Source organism: Ornithodoros turicata, chromosome 1 (assembly GCF_037126465.1).
Source record: "Ornithodoros turicata isolate Travis chromosome 1, ASM3712646v1, whole genome shotgun sequence".
Classification (NCBI taxonomy): domain Eukaryota; kingdom Metazoa; phylum Arthropoda; class Arachnida; order Ixodida; family Argasidae; genus Ornithodoros; species Ornithodoros turicata.
In genome coordinates this window covers 163,896,151-163,918,615 of record NC_088201.1, presented here as the reverse complement: position 1 = coordinate 163,918,615, position 22,465 = coordinate 163,896,151, and the positions used below count along the sequence as shown (strand labels likewise).

General features: G+C 42.7%; 1 protein-coding gene and 1 long non-coding RNA gene across 2 annotated transcripts in view; both read left to right on the top strand.

Moving 5' to 3' along the window:
- Positions 1-22,465, top strand: part of LOC135372362 (uncharacterized) — a 218,150-nt gene that overhangs the window by 168,493 nt on the left and 27,192 nt on the right. The gene's annotated exons all lie outside the window — the stretch shown is intronic.
- Positions 13,437-15,761, top strand: LOC135372342 (uncharacterized). Its single transcript, XR_010415959.1, has 4 exons — positions 13,437-13,588; positions 14,678-14,751; positions 14,832-14,942; positions 15,489-15,761. It is a non-coding gene; the product is annotated as an uncharacterized LOC135372342 (long non-coding RNA).

Genomic DNA, 22,465 nt, shown 5'->3' with positions numbered 1-22,465 from the left:
TAGGTGACAATGTGGAAATACGCATGCAGTTAGTCTCTATTGTGAAGAACCTCCTGTAATGCTAGTACCTTTGCAGATGAGCCCTGCCTGTGCTCGCCTTTTAAGAGCATCTGCTCGTTCATTTAATTTCTTCTTCTGGTTTTAATGTGCAGGCTATTGCTCCCATCAGTGACTACTACAGGCTCAAGGTTGAGAGAGAGGGGCAGAGAAATGTGCAGTAGTGAGGTGTGTCTATTTCATCTGTTCTGCTACAGAAACATTTTGCACAATTCAATGAACAATTTCAAATTCAACACAAAATTTCACAAAATTTAAAACAAACACACACAAAGATGAGTTGAGATGTGTTCTTGCAACGAAGTCCACTTCTTTAACCCATCTGAAAACCGATTGTCGACTATATTATGTATAGCACAAATCATTTCATGTGTTACCAGATCATGTGGCAGTTACAGCGGTTCCATGCTGAGAATGGAAAATGACATGGATTTGAATCCCAGAACTGGCTGTGCTCTCCTGAGATTTTCACTTCCTTTTCCGTCAGACTTTACAGATAATGAATGTCGGCATAGTTCCCCCAGAAGTCAGCCCATGACACAGAGATCACCGGATTTGACTCCCATGGACTTTTATTTATGGGGCCGTATCAAGGAAGACGTATACAAGGACGAGCCCCAATCACCACACGGCTTGCAGGAAAAGATCACTGCCTTCCGCAGATCGCTCCCTCGAAGAGAAGTATCAAAGGCAACGAGGGACGTAGTGCACCGGGCACAGCTGTGCATTGGTGTGAATGGGGGTCATTTTGAACAGCTGTAGGCATGGGCTCGTTTTCCCGTCGAACAACAATACTGGGACCCATGTTGTGTGTTTAGACATGTTTTACTCATTGATCTGCGTTCGTTATGTTCATTTATTATTATTGTTATTTGTGTTGGCTTTGCCTGGGCAAAGTGAAACTGTGTAGCTACTAAGTGTGCAAATCGAGCTTCCTTTTTCACCAAGTAACAGGTCCATTCGCAAATGTAAAGTTACTCGTGAAGTACACACAAAAAATGGGGTTGCCGAGTCTCAGAAGCTAGACGAGCAAATGAATGGCGCGGTTACAAGCGGTTATGGCGAGCTCTCATGTCACTATGTCACTAACAAATCCTCCTGTGACACTTTTGCTCTCTAAACAAACAAACAAAAAGAAAGGAGGAAAAGAAAGCCTGCTTGTCTTTGTAGTGGTAGAGTATTTCTACCCAAACACATGGCTGGCCTGCGACTTTCACGTGTACACGAGAGCCAGATTGGCGCCGACGGAATCTCCAATGCTAAACGCACGTTGTGCTGTGAAATCATTGGCTAACGTCATCCGACAATAGCAGAAATGTGCCGACGAAAGTAAACGAATTGGGGCAAAGAGATGACAATGACAGCGAATTGAATAGCGGAAAAACATTTTGGGGAGGTAGGATTCATAACCCGACAGAATTTGCAATAAAAGAGAGAAAAAGACAGGGAACATCAGAAACAAACTAGAAACGCACTCAAGCCCCCTATCTGTTTCGGCATTGAAAACCTTCAAAACATTCACAACGCCGCTTCTCTTTTCCCCTCTCCTGTTTTTCCGACCTTCTATCGTTCATGAGGGCAAGGGCATGTCCCGCTCTCTGCGCATCTTCGCGACTGACTTGCTGCGCCGTTGATTACCCGCAACTCTGAAGCCTCAATTTCGGGACTTTTTTTGGGCAGTTCCATTTGCAATATCGAGTCAATTTCTTGGTGGTTCTGACTAAGTTCGCTACGGGCTCTCTAATTCTGTAAAAAACACGTTAGGTTGACTTGGGGAAATTTTTGAGTTCAATTAAAGAAATTAAATTTCTTTTAATTAAAATTAAATGAAAATATTTTTACAAGATGGCAAATTCAGTTGCGACACAAGTGCCGTTTACCCCGTATTTTTCCGTCGCCCCGTTTTTTTATAAAGTTCGAATGACACGTTTTTTGAAACACCCTGTATATATTGCCACAATCATCTTCGAGAAACTTCCAGGGCAGGCACGAAACGGTACATCTCATCCCGGCGCGTGCCGAAGAAGAAGCAAGAAGATTCCAGACACATCGCCTGATCTCTGGCAAACGCACGTGCAGTTTCTAGACTTTTCAGCGCGACGCTTAAATGTTTGTGCGCTCCAGGCTGGAGCATTCATTCTTTGGACTCAGTTGTGTTCAGAGAGCTATCACCCCTGTGCTTTTGCTACCAAGTAGTTTAATAAACAGTTTACTGTTTATTCGACGACTCGCCGGCCCATTTCGCTTCGTGACAATATACTATATGTATGCTCATAAAGTCACTGTTGTGCGAGCCGGTCTACCAGTTTGTTTGGAGTTACTATTGTTTTACTTGCAAACATTATGCTCACTTCTTGTGACTATTAGTGCTTTATTCATGAATAAAACAAATAAAACAGGGAAAAGCTAGGACTGTGTCAGAAAGGACTAGACGTGTCTTTTTTTCATCCTGGAAATAAAAAAATGCATGCGCGATGACCATGTTTTGTATTCTGCTGAAGCAAAACAAACTGGCTGTTGGACAGCAACGTCATCACACAGTAGAAAGCAAAATCTGAAGTAGATAGTCATTCGAAGCCAAACCTGTCATAGTTACTTTAAAATAGTAACACATTTAAAATTACATGTTTCTAGAGGAATTAACTGATTTATAATTACTGAAACCATAGTGTAGCTATGTCAGTTACTTATCAAAAGCAATTGTTACTTTTAAGCTACTTTTGCATTCAAAATTCTAACCTGAAAAGGTTCGTACAATATCATAAACTGAAATGGATCATACCCTACCGACAGGCAGGTTACGCATTTTCCTGTTCTTTTTATGTTTCTCGATCATACGTAGGGTGTGACTTTTCGGGTTAAATGCTCTTTCCAAATTCGGGAGGTAAAAATCTGGTGCTATTTCAGAGTTCGTAATTCGGGGTTAAATCGGGTGCTATTCATACCATTGGACCCGGTGTTTTATTCTGTTCATTTTTGCCTTTCAACAGTCTCGTTCAAAACATGACTATGAAATGAGATATCAATGGCGTAACTGATGAGTTTCAAATGTGTACCGATGCATGCATTGGGATTAGTGCCTATTTGTTAGCATGATGCACATTTTTGCATACATTTGTTTCATTAAGGCACACATGCCCCATGTCTACTTCACCAGAATTAGTTGAATTAAATGAAGCTTGTCTTGAGGTACATGGAGACTGGATGGCTTCACATATTTCAGCTGGTGGTGCTATGTATAAAACAAACAAGGCTAGCCCTAAAAAGGCCAAGAAAGTTATTGGTGTGGGTAAGCCTCAGTGTGATCATGTAACTTGCGGTTCGCCTCAAACTGAGCTCTTTTCAGCTACAATCCTGGATGTGAGTGGACATAGAGCACACACTCGGCAATACGTCTGAAAAATGCTAGAGACCAGAGGCCCATCTTCCATGAATCCATCTGGACTGCATGTGGACCGGCTTATTAGAGCATCAAAGATGATTACGCTGACGAACTCTGAGCTTAGGCCTGCACTGTGAGTTACAGCCAATGCACGTAAACTGTTTGTTTCATTTTTCTTTTTCCGTATTCACAAGCTGGTAGCCGTACAAGATGCTGTGATGTCATGACGTTAAATCGATTTCACTGTTGATGCATCACATTTAACTTCATATTTGGCCAATTTTACCATACATTTTAGAAAATGTTAGTGCACATAACTGCACGGTATGTTGACACCAGTGGTAGTCCAGCACCTCCAGGCACCATACACCCGGAAGGTTTTCAGTACGATGCAACACCGCATATGCAGTGCAACTCAAAATACTTAGAGCTGAACACTCACAACACAAAAGTAACTTAAAGAGTAATTGTCATTTGAGTAGAAGAAAAATGCAATTAAAATAGTTGCCCATTTTCAAAAGCATTCATTTTGTGTAATTAGTTGCACAAGATTACGTAATTTATCACTATATTTAATTATGCCAGATACAGTTAGTCACACTAACTTCATTACCTATAATTAATTCAGAGGTCAGTTAGTAACCTTGCTACTGTAGTTATGCACCAGGCAGTGGTTTAACTAGTAGTTGTAACTATAATGACAGTAGTTATTGTTTGTTAACTACAGCCAGTGTCAGATTTACAGTGGTGGGGTCCCTCGGCAAAGGGGCGTGAAGCCCTCCTCCCTTTTCGATCCCCAAATGGTAGCACTACACTTGCAGCGCTACTCACATTAAAACGTATCGGAATTGCAATGCCACTACCAAACAAATATTGCACTACTATTCCCACCTTGCTAAATTACTTGTGTGTTGTGATTAATACATGCGCTCATCACATGAGTACCTCCAATCTTTCGCTCACCGAATTGCTGAGTTTGGTTGCATGCATGAAAAATATTCAAAGGACCCAAAGCTTAGCCACAAGCACAATAATTACACCTATAAGTTAAGATATCTCTTAACTTATAGGTGTAATTAATATGCCTGTGGCTAAGCTTTGGGTCCTTTGAACATTTTTCGTGCCTGCAACCAAACTCAGCAATTCAGCGTTTCTGCAGCGGTAGTGACCTCTCCTGTGATTTTCTATGCAGTATACTGGGTCAAACATTGCTAAAAGCCACACTTCACACTTGTTTTCTGCATTTGACAGTGTGTCGCACGTTAATTGCAGGTGATGTCATGCTAGAGTAGTATTTGCCATCCATGGCAGTGCAAGTGTACATTACTAACCACTGAAATACATCTTTGTGTGGCCAGAGGAATAGATGCCATTAGACTGCAATTCATTAATTGATGAGTATCTACTCATGAAATGACATCCTTAATAAAAGTTCCAGTTTCATTCGCGAATTATGTGTTGCACTTCATCGCATGCTCTGGACTTTCATGGCTTCAATGCAAGCATGCTAAGCATGCTGGAGCTGAATATGGAGCAGTTTATCCCTTGGCATAAAGTAGCACAACAATCAACATTTTGCAACTGAAAAATCCTTGATAATCACTTTTACAACATTGTAAAAGTTGCAGTAATATCCACGGACAGTTTCCTGCATTTTACCCATTTAGCAGCTCGCATAATGGCGTGCATGTTCATGCTTGTGGCAGAAAGCTGCTCTATTCGGTCATACTATTATCACGATCATTGTGCTGCTTCCCACAATCACCGTGGGAAGCAGCAGTGTGTAGGTCACTATTAACAGCAGCCCATAGCAGAAGGTACCATTTTCTATGCATGCTGTACATGTAGGAAAAAAAGAAAGAAAAGCTAGTAATAAAGAACAAACACATCAACAGACATTAATGTTCGTCCAGCAAGATTGTTCAGAAATAAAATGTTGACGCAATGCACATGTATTTAAGATATATTGTTAGCCAGATATACATGAACCTGTGCATGGACAAAAGTACAATTCTTGCTCGAAGAACCTGCGCGTCAGAGGTCAGCATGGCGCTTCCAAGGATATAAGTGGTCACTGACCAGAAAATGCAGCATGAACTTTGACATACACCTGTGAAAAGAAGGAAAAGGGGTATTAAATATACCTTCTGATGTCGCTCACAAACAACACGTGAACATATCTGTTTTTGCATCACTTCCAAAAATTGCAAATGTCCCTCAGCTGAAAATACCTGCGCTCAGGGTCAAAGTCTGTTCAGCCTACAAGTACGAGTAAGTGTGAGGAGGAAAAAGCCTGCATGTACACATGTTTGAGATACCTTCAGACTACAATTAAGCAAAGATGGCACCAGTTTGCATGGCTCGCTTGTCACGTTCACATGCTGCTTTCTTGAGCTAAATTCGTCTGATGCTAACCCATCAACTTCAATAGTGCGTGGAGATAATTTCTGTTGGGTCTGGAATGTAAAACTGACCCGTTAACAGTTGCCGGTGTGAACGTTGAAGACTTATGTGCTGATGCTGCAGTCCTGGCAAACCAAACTTTTGTAATCACAGAAAAGACAGTGGCTGAAGAACAGCTACCATTCTGAAGCTCACAGTGAAGGCCACTGAGCTGGTACTAGGTATCCGTCCATGTCCACAGATTCTATCATGGATACTCGTAATGTAGAACCTGTTTCTAACTCAAGTGCCACTAACAGCGCCTCAGTTTTCCGTGTATCGATCTATTCGTACAATGGGCTGCGGAGATTTTCATCGGACACGCAGTATACATTGCGAGCATCCATCTTGAAAAGCATTTGCGTCTCTGCTGTGTGTGACATGGTGACAGCTGTTAAGATGCAAATCCTGGGGCGGCACAGCTTTTCAAGATGCATGTGTGAACCAGCCTTTAGCTCAGCGTTTCCCAAAGTTTTCCAGCACGTGTCTCCTTTTAGTAATATGAAACTTAATGTAACCTCCTGTCAGTGGCGTATCTAGGGTGTGGCAGGTGTGGACAGGTGCCATGGGCGCCAGGTGAACAGGGGCGCCATTATGTGGTCGGGAGTGAATGTGCAAGGTCGGGCACTCAACCTGGCACATTCATAAATGATCTAAAGCAACCGCCATTAGAGAGGTTCTAGTGTGAAACCTAGTGCGGACCACACGAAAACGCATCCCCAAGGACATCATGTTAGCCATGTTGCCATGGGCGCAGGTAATTCTAGGTACGCCACTGCCTCCTGTCCTTATAAGCCTTCTTTCTCACTTTCAAGTCTTGTCTGTCTTCACTTTTTAAGTTCACTTTCTCCAATGATGCAGATACATTTAAGTTTTAATTTACTTAAAGGTCAGATATGCCGATTTTGAAGTGCCGCAGAACTGAGCGATACTCGCGCTGTGTGTTCATTACCGAACACTGAATATGTGTGCGAAATATCTTGCTCCAACTGTTAGTAGTTTTTTAGAAAACAGTTTTTTTAGTTCCCACGCCCGGCCATCAGACCGTCGGCAAACCCTGCGCACGGGCGCACCGACGTCACTGCTCTCGGTTTATCTGTCTTTGGCTTGGCATGGACTCTTGGCTTGGCTGCTTGGCTTCTTTCGTTTCCTCCTCTGTGCATCGTACATAAGCGAACAGCTGTTATGTTGTTGCTAAGCCGGAAACAAAGCATGTGAATGTTTTTTTTTTGGCACAGCGTCGTTTGGAAAGTGCACTTCCTTGTTCTGACCTTGCCTTTTATGGGCTGGAGCGATATGATTCGTAAATATGCCACGGCGAAGTTGTCGAAGATGCGAGAGTGCTACGCTGTTAGAACAATTCATCGGTGCATTCAAGTGTTACCTATTATAAGCTGCCAAAAGACCAAGCAGTGCGAAGCTCTTGGCTGACAGTGGTGCCTGCTAATTTCCACTGCAAGGATTTCGTCCACGAATGTTATCATAGGTTACGCGCGACTCCAGAGGCAATTTGGAATCTCGGCACGAAATCGTCTGATGAAAAACCGAGGTGCCCGACGCATAACATTTTGAACGTGCCACGGAGGATCAAGGCAAAAAACGAGAGCAAAAAATGGTAAGTCGAGGTTCAGATATAAAAAATAGCAAGCTTCGATTGTGCAGCTGTCCTACTGCGCTTACCCTGATATAACCACGATTAACAACACAATTGTACTATTGATAATCTAACTTCTGAATTATCACAGGTGCACGCTGAAGGCGGAAATGAAGCATGATCTGGCTTGCATGGACACGTTAGTTGCAGTCCACCTCCACCAACACGTATGACAATGTGATGTTATAATTTGAGTATTCATCTATGTTCAACTTTTCATGTGCATTCGCATGCAGACATTTTGACACCACTTTTAAATCTGCCCTCAAAGTTACAACCTGTGCTTCGAGGGTGGAAAACAAAGATCGCCATTCCGATTAGCTGCTATCTCCCAGTTCAAGCACTTTTGTGTCTGGACACTGGTTCCTGTGGATGGGGTGCTACAAGCTTTACTGTCTGATATAGAAGGTACGTTACATTAGTTCAGTTAATTTGTCTTTTGCACATTTTTGTTACTGTTAGCTGGATTACTGTTGGACATACAATCCTTTGACACACCGAAGCTGATGTCGCCTCTGATAACATTTTAGAATTTTCAGTGTCATCAACGTCCATTGAGGAAGGTGCCTTTACTATCTTTGAATCTTCATCTGAAGAATAGCCCAGAATTCATGTTAACATTGTCTACTCTTATTAATTCACTGTCTGTTTTCTGAGAGCTAAGAAAAATGGAAACTATTTATTTGTCACAACTTCACACCACTGGATATAGGTGTGGTACTGGCTTGACATGTAAGCTAAAATACCTGGATTCTACAATAATTGTGTTCAACTTGGTGCATTATCGTGGACAATGCCACATTCACTACATTTTTAGTGGGTCTGGTGCACAAATACTGTGTGCATACTGCATACATACATACTGTTCGATAGGCAAAAATACCTGAGCAGTGCTGTGTAGTCTTTTTACCCAAAGTCCATACTCTTACTGCAAGGTCACAGTACGTAGAAGAGCAATGTGCAGGTATGCTGCGATAGAGATTCACAACAGAAAGAAGACTGTTGAGAGCATCTAAATTTTAATGAGACGAGAGTTTCGTGCACAAGGCTGCTCTTGTTAATGTCTAACATGAAGTTACAAAATCCCAGAATATATAAAACATGTTGTAATGTAGAGAGCGAGGGGTGGTACAGACATAAAGATAATTATATAATCATATATAATAAAATAAAAAGGGGGTACAACTGCCCCCTCAACTCAACTCGACAACTCAATAACCCTACTTATTCTCTACCTTACAACATGTCATATATTCTGGAATTTTGTAACTTGATGTTAGACATCAAGAAGTACAGCCTTCTGTGCAAAAGTATTCTTTCTGTTGTGCACAATCATTATGCAGTAAATGCGACTATCCATTTCTTGTCATTAAATGCTTTCCCTTACTTTCTTTCTTTTTATTGCAGTGATGAGCATCCATAAGGACACATGCCAGAAAGAGAGTCTCTTTGGGATGACAAACCCTCATCAACCTCATGAGGATACAATGGTTGACGAATGGTTCTCAAGCACATCGAAACTTCAAACAAATAATTCATGAAAAAGCCAGTCAGTGCCAGCACCAGGAATTGAACGTGGGCCATCCTGCTACCAGTCAGAGATGTTCAGTGGTGTAGCCACGGCGGGGCTAGGGGGGGCTCGAGCCCCCCCCCCCCCTACCTGCCACGGACCGACCCACACAAATCGTGCAAATCCGAGAACATAATATATGGGGGGGGGGACCAGTGTCACTATCGCGAAAGTTCTTGCAGTTCATGGCGTCTATCTAAGAAGCATTCTTGAATGGTTTTCAAAGTATGAGCTTTTCAAAATACTTCCAATCTCGTGACACCACTTCATTGGTCATGACAGCCTATACATGTAATCGTACTGTGAAGTCTAAACCAACTATTTCGTTCCCTTTTTTAATCCTTAGTTTGAAGTGTGCACAAGTATGTGTGTGTTGTCGACACAGGATCAGCGGGGGGGGGGGGAGTTTTCGTATCGAGCCCCTCCTACCTTTGAGGTCGGGCTACGCCACTGGAGATGTTACATTTCAGGCGCTCATTGACTTTTGGTGAATTACTTGTTGACTTTGTCCCAAGGTGGAGCCCGCTACAGCTCATTTGCTATCTGTTAATGTTGTGGCGTGTGTTGCGTTTTTCTCTTTGTGTGTTCCAGACTCAGAACTGTTAATTTGGATCAGGTCAGGTACGTTTCATTTAGACATGGCAAACATAAAGTGGTGTTTCTCAACACAACTTAGCAGTGGTCTTCATGCAATACTGCTACGGCCATTAAGCGTGAATAGAAACCTAGCCAGAGCAGCTGATACTCAGAGAGAACATAGCCCGTGTGTGTTTGTCTTTTCCACCGCAGCCCTTGGGTTTCCTCACTGATGGCTACACATGTCAGGGATAGGTTTCAGAACCGGTAGTTCCCGCCAAGTGTGAATTGCTTTTCAGGGGATCATCACGCTGGCAGATGAAACATATGGTTGAAATTATTTGCAGGACAGGAATTGCGCAGCTTCACACAAATACTACTACTACGACGTAAGAGTGGTTTAAAATCTATATTTTTTGTGTTCCTGACATTATCGCACAAGATGTAGTATCCACTATGATCCTTTATGTGGGGGGTATGTACAGTGCAATCAACAGATGCTATTTACAAATCTGTGTTTTCTACTGTGTTGAAATTGGGTAGTTTGTATCTGAGAGCCATAGTGAAACACAGGCCCTCGAGAAACATGGCAACACAGCAGGGGCTCTGGATACTGCCTAAATTTCCAGAACACACAGCTCAAGGCAGCGGTTAAATAACAAGTGGTTAGAGAAATCCAAGATAGTTGCATCCGTAAGCAGTCCGCTGTTGGATTTGCTTCTGTCAGAGATACGTTATCTCAAAGGGAACGCACGGACACACTCAGAATGATACTAGGGCTGCGTGTGAAATAGAACGAGGAGAGGGGAAGATATATAACCCTTTTTCTTGTCTGTTATTCTATTGGTTAAATTGTCATTTTCTTAGCAGCATATGTATATATTCCAGAGTCTGCTAATAAATATATCAGTTTAGAGCTAGCAGTCGCATTGTAGATGTCTCATCCTGCCCTTGGTTGCTTGTGATTCACTATGGCCATGCTTGCTAATGCAAAAACAGAAAAGAAAAAAAGACAATAGAAAAACACGAAAAGAGCGACATAAAAAGCTGCTTGTTCTAGAGCTGACATGGAGGCAATGCAATGAGGTAACATGTTCCATTAATGAACTGTGCATAGTAGTACATATCACAACGGCAACCGATTATTCAGATTTTTCTTGAAGTACTTTGTTTTTTTTTAGCTTTGTTTGCACAGTCTATTATTGGAGCTTTATGTGATTCCCCTCTTCAGATACTTTAAGATTGCTGATGCTGTGCAGTTTGTTAATTTTGAAACTGTACTGTGCTGAGGTACAAAAACAGAATTGTCATATCTGCATTTGAGCACATAGGAATAATTTGTAAGTACTTTACTTGTTGACATTAATATTTGCACCAGGTCACAACATTGTTGATTTATGGAAAATGTAAATAAATATATTTATTTGCTTGCCAAACAATGCGCAAATGTCTTCTTTTCTAGTGAGATATTCCCTGTTCACCAGACATAAATGTGAAAAAGTTAAAGGGGCACAATGATGGTAGAGTCTAGCGTTGCTTTTTGCCACTTCACATATATGCACTGTTATTCGTGTGCACATGTAGGAATAGGAAGGTAGAGGATGCGCATAAAAAATTTCGTATGCAGCCACACATATGGTTCAGAAGATTAATTAGATGATGTCCAAGCATATATAATTGTGCTTCATGTGCAATGGGTATGCTAACGGATTGCTTCCATGAAGCCTTTTTATTTATTTTTTATAAATTATTTTTATAAATGTTATTTTTTATTTTACATAAATTTCATATTACATATTGTATACTTATATTTTTATAAATTAAAAACTCAAGTTACACGGCCCTTTTTAAATGGTTTGGTAACGTGTCTCCCACTGTAGAGGTAAGAGGCCATTGAGAATGCTGCAGACAAGGTTGCAACTTACATATTGCTTATCACGTCCTACATACAAAGTGATTTGTACAATAATTCCTGAGCACGGAATTAATCCCGAGGCTGGCCAGTGATGTCACCCACGACGACAAGTCACGTAATTGCCTTTAATACTTTTACACCCCATGGGCTGAGTTGTGAATTGAAAGAGCACTCTACAGAAGGATAAGGTACACCTGATTTCTAGGATCTATGCTATGCCCTAACTCTTCAGGCACCACATTTGTAAGTGGCAATATGTGCTCTGGTACCTCTTTTGCGTCTGCATAGTGTGCAACCACATGGCTACTGGAGCTTTCGTGTGCATGTTTTTGTGCGACGGTGTTCATTACAAACAATATCCAGATGTTAGACATAAAATGCAGTAGTTTGTAGCGTGCCACACAACGCAGCGTGACATGGGAGTGCGTGATTCAAAGAAAGCTTCTGGAAAATGCACAGAATCTCACAAAAAGTTTAAAACGTGATTTGTATTTCATTTTACGTCTTTCGTCGTTACATACCGTCGTCGACGCTGTTGCACATTGATAAATCGTACGTAAAACTTGTCCCATAGCAGTATGCGGTTTCTCAAATACATAGCACAATTTTCCTGCAGTAATAAAACGCTGTCGGCATTTTCTTGCTGACACGGCTGTCGAAACGTCAGCCTCTACAATGGGCAAGTGCTGTAAAGGGGCTAACGCAGACGCGACTTGATACAAATTGTACGTGCTCACAAAACACAAACGACGAATTCCAGTCACAACATCGCACAGAGGTTGGTTCGCGAATGAGTTCGCCGCTGCTGCACTGTTTACTTATCGCGGAACGGTGGAACCCGGCTGTCCGCCATCTTCAAGCACAGATACGTGAAGCCGTGAGAAGCCGTAGCTGAAATCCACTGACAAGTACGAAGGCGCGTACACGTCACAATGCCCGTTCGGGCGCATTTACGTCATAAAAATGGCTGCGCCCATGTGTGTTTCGGAATGAATTACCTATTTTTTTGACATTGTACTGTACCGAACTGAGAGAATGAAGGTGTATTTTGGGGAGAGCTGGATGTGGGCTTTCAGAATATCACAACCGTTTCGACTATTTGGGATATCGGCATAGCTGACCTTTAAAATACATTAGCCGACATTAACTACAGCATGACCCACAGTTTGGGAAACGTTGTTTTAAAGGGTCTCTGACCAGAAGCTGGAGAGCCTTTTCCGCAGTGGCTACCGATAGAATACACAGAAGCAACTTCACATACGAAAATGCATGCCTCAACACCTCGTAGTTTTCGTAAACTCGAATTTTGAACATCGCGGTTCACGCCGACGCTGGCACACCTAGCGTCAAACCAAGAAAACGTACGCATATATAGAAAACTCATCTGGTCATCCCACTGGGATGACGTCAATCGCCCATGCAATCAGCGCGCAGAATGCCGTCACGTGATCGAGCACTACAACAACAACTTTCAGCAAGAACCAACATTTTTACGCCGATATTCTGTTGTCACAATGTCTGGAAATAAAAAGTATGTATATACTTCGAAATCTACGACCTGTTTTATAACTGCGATAATCCAATTAGCGACTTCCGTGGAAAGAGGAGCTGCGAGGCTACGAGCTACGACGACTTTCGGGATCCAGCGCGCTATTTCACTGCGTTAGCGTAGTGTGTGTATTTCCAAGTTTTCTTTATTTATATCTTTTGGAACATCGACCAATTTATCGAGGTACAGCCCTTACTTCATTTGACGTGCCTCGGTTGTGTCGTCAAAGCGAGATTTCTCGGCGGGCATTCAGTTCCGTACGATACTGCGCGTTCAACCGCAGCGGCAGGATGATACCGCGGCGGATTTTGCCAATCATATTTGAAGAATGCAGACTATGAGACGGACCCCTCAGTTTGAGTACAAAGAACCTCCGCCTACAGAAGTCCGCAGTGCTTTCCTTGAATCTATCTTCCAAGACTGTTGCATCTGGACGTGACGAGGTTAGTGTCTTCTGTATGATTTATACAGTGATTACTCTCCTTGTGAGAATTACGTTGTGGCATGCAGATGTTAGGAGACCATTTACGCAACAAAGAAAAATACGGATTAAAGAAAATTGAAGTTTACGCACTCAATCAAAAGATTACTGTACAATTCTGAGTGTTGTTGAATGCAGCCATGCCAATGCAGTAAGCAACATTCACAGTACGTAAAATGAAGCTGTGTATTCAGCATCTAGATGTAACATAATAATTGTCACAGCAGTGTGCACCAATGTAGTTCATGACTTCCTTGGACAAGATGTGGAACCAAATGTTGGAAATACAAGGCAGGGATCAGGTACAAGTTTTCTTCTATTTGTTTTCCTTATAATATGCAGCATACTGCACATAGTAAAGGGTTCTGGATTCTAAACCAACGCAGTTGAAATCCTTAGTTTACCCCAAGCTGTACTATTGTTGTCTAATCTGGAGAAACACCACAGAGGGCAACTACGATAAAATTGCAGTGCACAAAAAAAGAAAGAAAGAATGCCTGGTATACGACAACCATGTCTACAGGCTGTCTACAGGTGCAATGTGCTGGACCCTCGTTGCAAAGAGGCCCAGCAGGGGTGCCACTACAATCCATCCATCCAGCCCCTCAGCTCCTTCAAGACATGTAAAATACAGTAGAAAAAGCGTTCACTTAGAAATCAGACATTTACACAAAATTGCCTTGCAAATTCAGGATCTTTTAGCGCCATCCCAAACACTTGTCATTACGGTATGCAATCTATCACTGTACCACCTTACAAGGTTCCACTGCTACGGACCAACTACTGAAATCAGCAGAAACTGTTCCTCTTCCGAACAATTTTTTCAGCTGATTGGAAATGGCCTTCCTGTGTCCAGTTTCAAAACAGAGTTACACAAACTTGTTGAAGTGTTATTAGAGACAGTCCACTCTGTTATGTATTTTTTTTTGTGTGTGTGTTGTGTGTTTGTTGTACAATTGTGTATTTTATTTATGTGGTTGTGATTTGCTGTATGCTCGTAGTGGTAAAATCTCAGTTATCGCATTTATATGGCTTTTTTTAACAATGTTAGGGTGATGACTTCAGGGAAGTGGAAGGAACAGGAGAGGAAGACATCTGGCAATGGTCATGACAGTTGTCCGTCAGGTACGGGACCAATTTCTTTTATAAATGTGGTGTATAGCGTGAAGTTGTTACTAACCAAAAGTTTTTTGTTCCCTTTAAAGGAATCTACAGGTGGTGAGCATGCGTAAGGAATTGACATACCTCAGTACAACTTAGACCTGCCTGTTGCACATGAGATGTGTGACTCTACTTACACACACAAGCTTCTGCAGGTTCGATGCATGTGTATTTTGAAACATGAAAGACAGAGTGCTAAAAATATATCTGAGGTGAAAAATTGAGCAGTTCACTGCAGTAATTCTATAGATTTATTTTCAGCATTTTGGGAAAAATATAGTGATGGCAAGATTACCTGTGTTGTACTGCCAGACCATCTGCCGTTGGAGTTCCATGTCCCAGTTATTATATATAATAGCTGTTTGAGGTTATTACATATTTATTATGCAAGTTTTGTGCCTGTGAGTTCCTGTAAATGTGCTCTGCGGTGATCATACTGGACAGAGAGCTATGCCTGTATAATAACAGTGACTAATGTTCTCCTGCCCATAAACCTATTCCTAGGGTACATCTGCACCCTTGGAAGTCACTGGAGAGGCGTGTTAGCTTAGCTCAATTGGTAAGGGCCCTGGATCAGTAATACAGAAGATGTGGGTTCAAGTCCTACTACTGGCTAACCTTTCCAGTGACTGCCTTCTTTCATCATTCATTTCTTAGGCACTTGATGCTTTGTATGTATTTGCCTTTTCTATGTGTTCCAGTCTCAGGAACATCAACTGCCATGTTCAAAAGAAGTGGAATATGCCTCTGCAATCTGGAACCCATCCCAACATCTCTTAATCGACAAAGTAGAATTTGTACAGAACCGCACGGTTTGTTGTTCGTGATTATCATCCTTTTTCCAGCGTCTCAGCCATTAAAGCCAAACTCTTTCTTACTCCTTTGATTACCAGATGAAAGGTATCACGCCTGGCATTCTTTCATAAGTTATATTACAGTCACACTCCTCCCCACCCCACTTACTGTTAATCCCCTCACAAGTTACTTCCAAGACAGTAGTAGTGTATCAGCTCAAGTATCCGGAAACTCACATCTTCGTCTGGACGCCATTAATTAGCAATTAGAGCAATTTGGGACCCCCCACAGTAATTAGGATCATTCAGGGAGTCATTACACTAATTGGGGATCATCTAAGACACGTCCAGACCACTGTGTGAGTTTCCGGCTACTTGAGCTGATAAAAAATAAAAAAATAGGTAGAAAATAAAATAAAAAGATGAGATAGAGTGGAGAGAAGGAGTTTAGTTGAAGATCAACGACGCCATCTTGTAGAAAGCGGTCCGGAACGGCCGCTGACTGTCGCTGGGCGACGGAGCACGGAGGCAGGTTGCAAAGCATCGCAGCACCAGTTCCGGACATCCTGTGACGTCAGCTGTGACGTCATCATGGCATGTCTGGGCAAGTTAGGACAGCTCTGGACATGCAAGGAGAAAAACACTCCTAATACAGAGGCTGGGAAAGCAAGAGTATGCAAACCATCAATAGCTAACAAGAAAATAGAACTAGTTACACAACAAATGATCCCACCACAACAGGAGCGCAGAACGATGCGACTGCTCCATCCGAGAGGCAGGCAGAAACTGACTCATAATGTTTTTTTGTCCTGTATAAAGCCCCGTAGCTGCACCCCCTAGCGGTTACTTTCTCAACTAATCTCACAACAAAATTATTAAGAATCACGCCAGCGCTACTGCCGTTCCCAAGGCAGAAGATGATAGAAAATGCCGGGGATGCCCGGACAACAGCAACCAGCACTGGCACGAAAATCGCAAACAAAGCGGGAACAAAGTTGACGAAAGCATTAGTTACGCAACAAATCACCTCACCACAGCAGGAGCGCAGACCGATGCGACTGCTCTCCGTGACAACCAGCCAGAAACTGAGCGAGCGCGGGGAGCGCACGTCTGCTTTCTGCGACAGCCGGAGAGAAACTGACTGGGGCGCCGCTCCGCGGCCGCTACGCATACGCGCTCCTAGCGCCCTCTGGGACGACCACCTCCGAGAGGCTAAGAGTGAACAGCATTCCTGCGCCCCCTGCTGGCCGTTCTCATTGGTCGTGAGGCTAAGAGAGAAGAGCATTCCTGCGCCCCCTGCTGACCGTTCTCATTGGTCGTGACGTCATCCTATTGTCTCAGGGCTACCCTGTTTTTTTCCACTAATGCTCCTTTGGTCAATCTACAATGAAGCCAAATATGACGTCATCATGCACCTGCGTGGCTCAAGGACGCCTACGCTGTAGACAGGGGACCTATTATTTATTGACTCACTATCCCATGATTATTTCCTTTATTCTTCTATAAAGATTGAATAGGAAACTATTGCAGAAGAGCACCATGCATGAAAGCTGATCGTAGGAATTCCAAAGTCTTACTAAATGAGACTTGCAAAAGAACAAAATATCCTAACACGTAACTCCATCAACGGCAAATAAGAGGACTAGGTACTCAACAAATCAACAAAGAGTACGGGTAAACAGGAGCGCAGAACTCAGGGCAGCACTATCGTCAAGACAACAATGTTCCTTGTCAAAAAATAAAAAAATAAAAAACGTCAACACAGGAAAGCATGCATATCGGGGCATGTCAGAACACGTCAGCACAAATTGTACGACTGCTGGGCAACAGAGGAAAACAAACAAACACTTGAACAGAGTGAAAAAGACACTCACCATCATTTTTCCCGTTCACAGCATTCCCTCATTGTAAATCCGCTCGTCACAAAATCCACCTGCATCGTCGAACACCATTCACCAGTGACGAACCACACATCCACACCCCATCAGAGGCAGACAGAACCCCACCGAAGCTACGCTCTTCTACTGACGGCCAACGCCAGGAGCAGAATTTGCGTGTCGAGACCCGTCAGTGTCCAAGAGAGAAGTGAAACCTTGCGCCCCCTGCAGGCCGTTCTCATTGGTCGTGACGTCATCCTATTGTCTCAGGGCTACACAGTTTTTTTCCACTAATGCTCCTCTAGACAAGGTCAACCTGAAACAATAGTCTCTCGGTATGCGGTCATCATGCAGGTGCGTGGCTCAAGGACGCGTACGCTCTAGACAGGGCACCTGTTATTTATTGAATCACTATCCCTAGATTATTTCCTTTATTCTACTATAATGATTGCGTAGGGAACTATTGCAGAAAAACTCCATAGACAAGAGGAGATTGTAGCATTTCATTCCCAAAGTCTTACTGTACAGGAAAAAAAAATGGTTCAGCAAGACATAAAGTCACACACCTGTCCCCCTCGCGGTTACTCTCTGAACTAAATGAATCGCAAAATTATTAAGAATTGCTCTACTCCCATTCAATGCAGCACTATCGTCAAGAATATGCCTTGTACAAAAGGAAAAAACTACATGCAGAAGGAAAGCATGTCAGAACAAGCCCAGGCATGTCAGCACATGTTTGTCAGACAAGGGGGGGGAAAAGCGAAAAGAAACAAAGAAGGAAACCAGCATCAAACTATTTCTTCTTATTCAAAAACAGTGCTCATCATAAATCTGCCCAGGACAATACACACTATTTTGCTATTGCCACACTTTTTTCCAGTAACGGTCAATGCATTGCTACAGACTGCGTGACGTCATCACATCCTGTCTGAAGAAGAAGACACCGGCAAAGACTCCTATTATTTATTGAATCGCAAGAGTATTTCCTTTGTCCTACTCTTAATGACATTGATTCTCTCATTAAAATTCAACAAAAAAGCACCCCGCATATTAACGATTTTCACCCCAAAGGCTCATCATGGTCATTAGAATTACAGTAAACTGCCACTGCTCTTTTAAAATAATAAGTGAGACCACTCAACATCACCTCCAGGCTTATGTAATACATGGCCCTTTCTATGCTCATACATTCGTTGTCTGAGGCTACACCTGCGAGCAAAAAATGCGCGGAAGCCGGGTGGGCAAAGTTCCATTCGCGCATTGCGAGCAAAAAGGCGCGAAAGCATAAGACAGAACGCCTTTACGGGAACACGATAGTATTCCTATACTATATTAATGATTATTGCATTGTAGTTTAGAAAAACTACAACTAAACTATAATTTTAGGAGCCCAACTTTCTATGGAAACTATAATTGCCCTATTACTTGGATCGCTACTAATGAAGCGCTCCAATTTTTTCTCTCTTCCCATTTCAGCCTTGTCATGCAGGGAAGCAGACTCATATCCAAAATAATTAATTTACACTGAGGGCGCCGTGCTTCATGAATTCCTATCCTGCGCTCAGATGCAAGCATTTCTTCACGGATACCTTTAACAGCTGTCTTCCTCAACATATCGAACACCCAACAAAATCAAACAAACAATCAGAGAAACCCTCTTCTCAGCTGCACCATGCGACTTTCTTCTGCGTAAAATCGGTGATTTGAAGAAGAGAGCAGCGAAAAATTGCGCGCGCTTGTGGTCGACCTGAAGCATATGCCAATAAACCAAGAAAAAGGCACTCATGTCTGGTATCTGATAGTGCCACATACACAGACGCATTGCCCTTGCGTAAAGAAAGCACAGGACACGGATACACAAATTTCCTTAGGTGAGCAGGGAAAAGGCTTAAGACCACAGGTCACGACACATCGCCACGCGGCTAGCACAACATGACACCAACAAGATACTAGCAGCGGGAAGAACTGCAACACTGCTAAACAAGTCCAGACATGCCACGATGGCGTCACAAATCAGGAAGAAAAAAAAAAGCACACGCACGCACGCACAGGGGACAACGCATTAAACACACGGAGCGCTCAGGAATAATCGTAGCGTCACCGCACATCGCTACGAAGCTAAACGTCTAACACAAGACGACACCAACAAGATATTAGCGAAGGGTAAAAATTGCAACACTACCGAACAAGTCCAGACATGCGACATCGCATACAAAACACTGCTCATCGGGGAAAAGGCCTAAGCCTGCGGCGGATCATCATAGAGCGTACACAACTTCATTTTTTCTATTTTGCGTAAACTAAACGCGGTCTGCTTGGAAAACGACGTACAAATTTTCTTAAGGAGCAGAGGAATATTTCTACTCCGTGCTCAGATACCAGCATTTCTGCTCAAAAACCTGCAAAATTAAACCCTGCTTACTTCGTCAAGATATCGAACAAAATCAAACAAACAACCCCACATCCACTGGTAGAACACTATTCAGCTTTTACGCAGGAGGCTTTCTTCTACATAAAAAGTAGAGAAAATAAGAAAAGAGCAGCGAAATATTACACGCACATTTGCTTGACTTAAAAAACCTGAAGCATATGCCAATAAACCAAGAAAAAGACACTCATGTCTGGTATCTGATAGTGCCACATACACAGACGCATTGCCCTTGCGTAAAGAAAGCACAGGACAGGGATACACAAATTTCCTTAGGTGAGCAGGGAAAAGACTGAAGACCTCAGGTCACCACACATCGCCACGCGGCTAGCACAACATGACAGCAACAAGATACTAGCAGCGGGAAGAACTGCAACACTGCTAAACAAGTCCAGACATGCCACGATGACGTCACAAATCAGGAGAAAAAAAAGCACACGCATGCACGCACAGAGGACAACGCATTAAACACACGGAGCGCTCAGGAATAATCGTAGCGTTACCGCACATCGCTACGAAGCTCAACGTCTAACACAAGACGACAACAACAAGATATTAACGAAGGGTAAAAATTGCAACACTGAACAAGTCCAGACATGCGACATCGCATACAAAACACTGCTCATCGGGGAAAAGGCCTAAGCCTGCGGCGGATCATCATAGAGCATACACAACTTCATTTTTCTATTTTGCGTAAACTAAACGCGGTCTGCTTGGAAAACGACGTACAAATTTTCTTAGGGAGCAGAGAAATATAGAAATTTGTACTCCGTGCTCAGATACCAGCATTTCTGCTCAAAAACCTGCAAAATTAAGCTCTGCTTACTTCGTTAAGATATCGAACACCCAACAAGATCAAACAAACAACCCCACTTCCACTGGTAGAACACTATTCAGCTTTTACGCAGGAGGCTTTCTTCTACATAAAAAGTAGAGAAAATAAGAAAAGAGCAGCGAAATATTACACGCACTTTTGCTCGCATAGCTATAAGAGAAAAAAATAAATAAAATAACGACGCACACGCTAATAAACTGTGACAAAGACACCCATTTCTGCTATCAGATAATTATTGCATAATGCTAAATACTCATTTGCATTGGCCCTGCGCGAAGAAACCACAGGACAGGGATACACAATCTATCTTAAGCGAGCACGGAAAGTCACTTCTACTCGAACAGCTTAATACCATAAAATCTGAATTTTTGCAAAGAAAATAAAGCCTGAACAGCGCTACGAAGGTGATAGACACATACTAACAAACAAACAAACACTTCTTCGAGTCTGTATTATCTTTTAAAAAATAACGAAAGCACACATAAAAAAAAATCAAATCGGCTAGGTAGCCTACCAGACGTTGTGCCTTAAAGTTGGCTGCACGCAATGTGCGCAAGCATGCTGTGAAGCCAACTTGCGGTTTTGCTGGATGCACATGAAGTCCGATTCCAATTGGAAATCGCGCTAAGGACGTGCCAAACGTGGAATTTTCGCAAGATTAATCCCAATACCTGGAATTCTGTTCATTTTAGCGGGAATGCTAGCGCTTGTGCTCCATTATTCGAAATTTTCGAATATTCGAATTTCTCGATTATCAAATTTTCGAATACGAATAGGGTTCGAATATCAACAATATTCGAACAATATTCGAAATTTCGAATATTCGCACACCTCTAGTGAATACTGACACTCAACGATATATAACAAAAAACAAACAAATTCCATTCTCATGAACTCTCCTCTGCCGAGCGGCTTTCTCCTGCTCTACCTGGATGCTGACTTTTTCCCCCCTCACCTACATTCTGAGTAAAAACAGTGACAGAAGAAAAGAACCGCGAAAAATTACACGCATTTGTGTCACAGGACAGGGATACACAAATTTCCTTAAGTGAGCAGGGAAAAGGCTTAAGTCGGTACCGCTCAGGAATAATCGGAGAATCACCGCGTATCGCTACGCGGCTAGCGCTTGGACAGCGCTACGAACGTGACAGATACATACTAACAAACAAACAAACAACAGCAGGACCGGCGTCGGGCACTCATAAAATACCCTGGCCAAAACAAAGACTTCGCCAGGTTCGCGAGGCAATTCCATTAAAAACGCTCGTCCTATCCTACAGATAGCAATGCAAACGCGACTGCCCTTATTTTTTAAACCACTATTTCACGCAATAGTACATAAATGTATCACTCGTGCCACACGAAAAGGCAAACACTTACTTGTCAAGTGGGGTCCCAGCGCTTGCGCGCGCGCACACACACAGGCACACACACACTAACATTTTCACACTCACAAACACAAAGTCTATTTTCACAACCACATAAATCCATATTATTCCTCAGGTCAATAATTATCCTGCCATCGTCAAAAGACGGCACAGACATGTATGCTTACGCAAGACAATCGGTCCTCGTTCCGGATGTAATAGGATATCGTCACTCGGCCGGCGCGAACCAATAAAGAAAGAAAGAAAGGAATGCATGTTCGCTATACGAAGAAAACGGTGCTGTGCTTCTACGCAGCGATCATTATACAGACGCGTAAATGTGAACATCATTCGCTACACACTGTAGCTCTCATCAT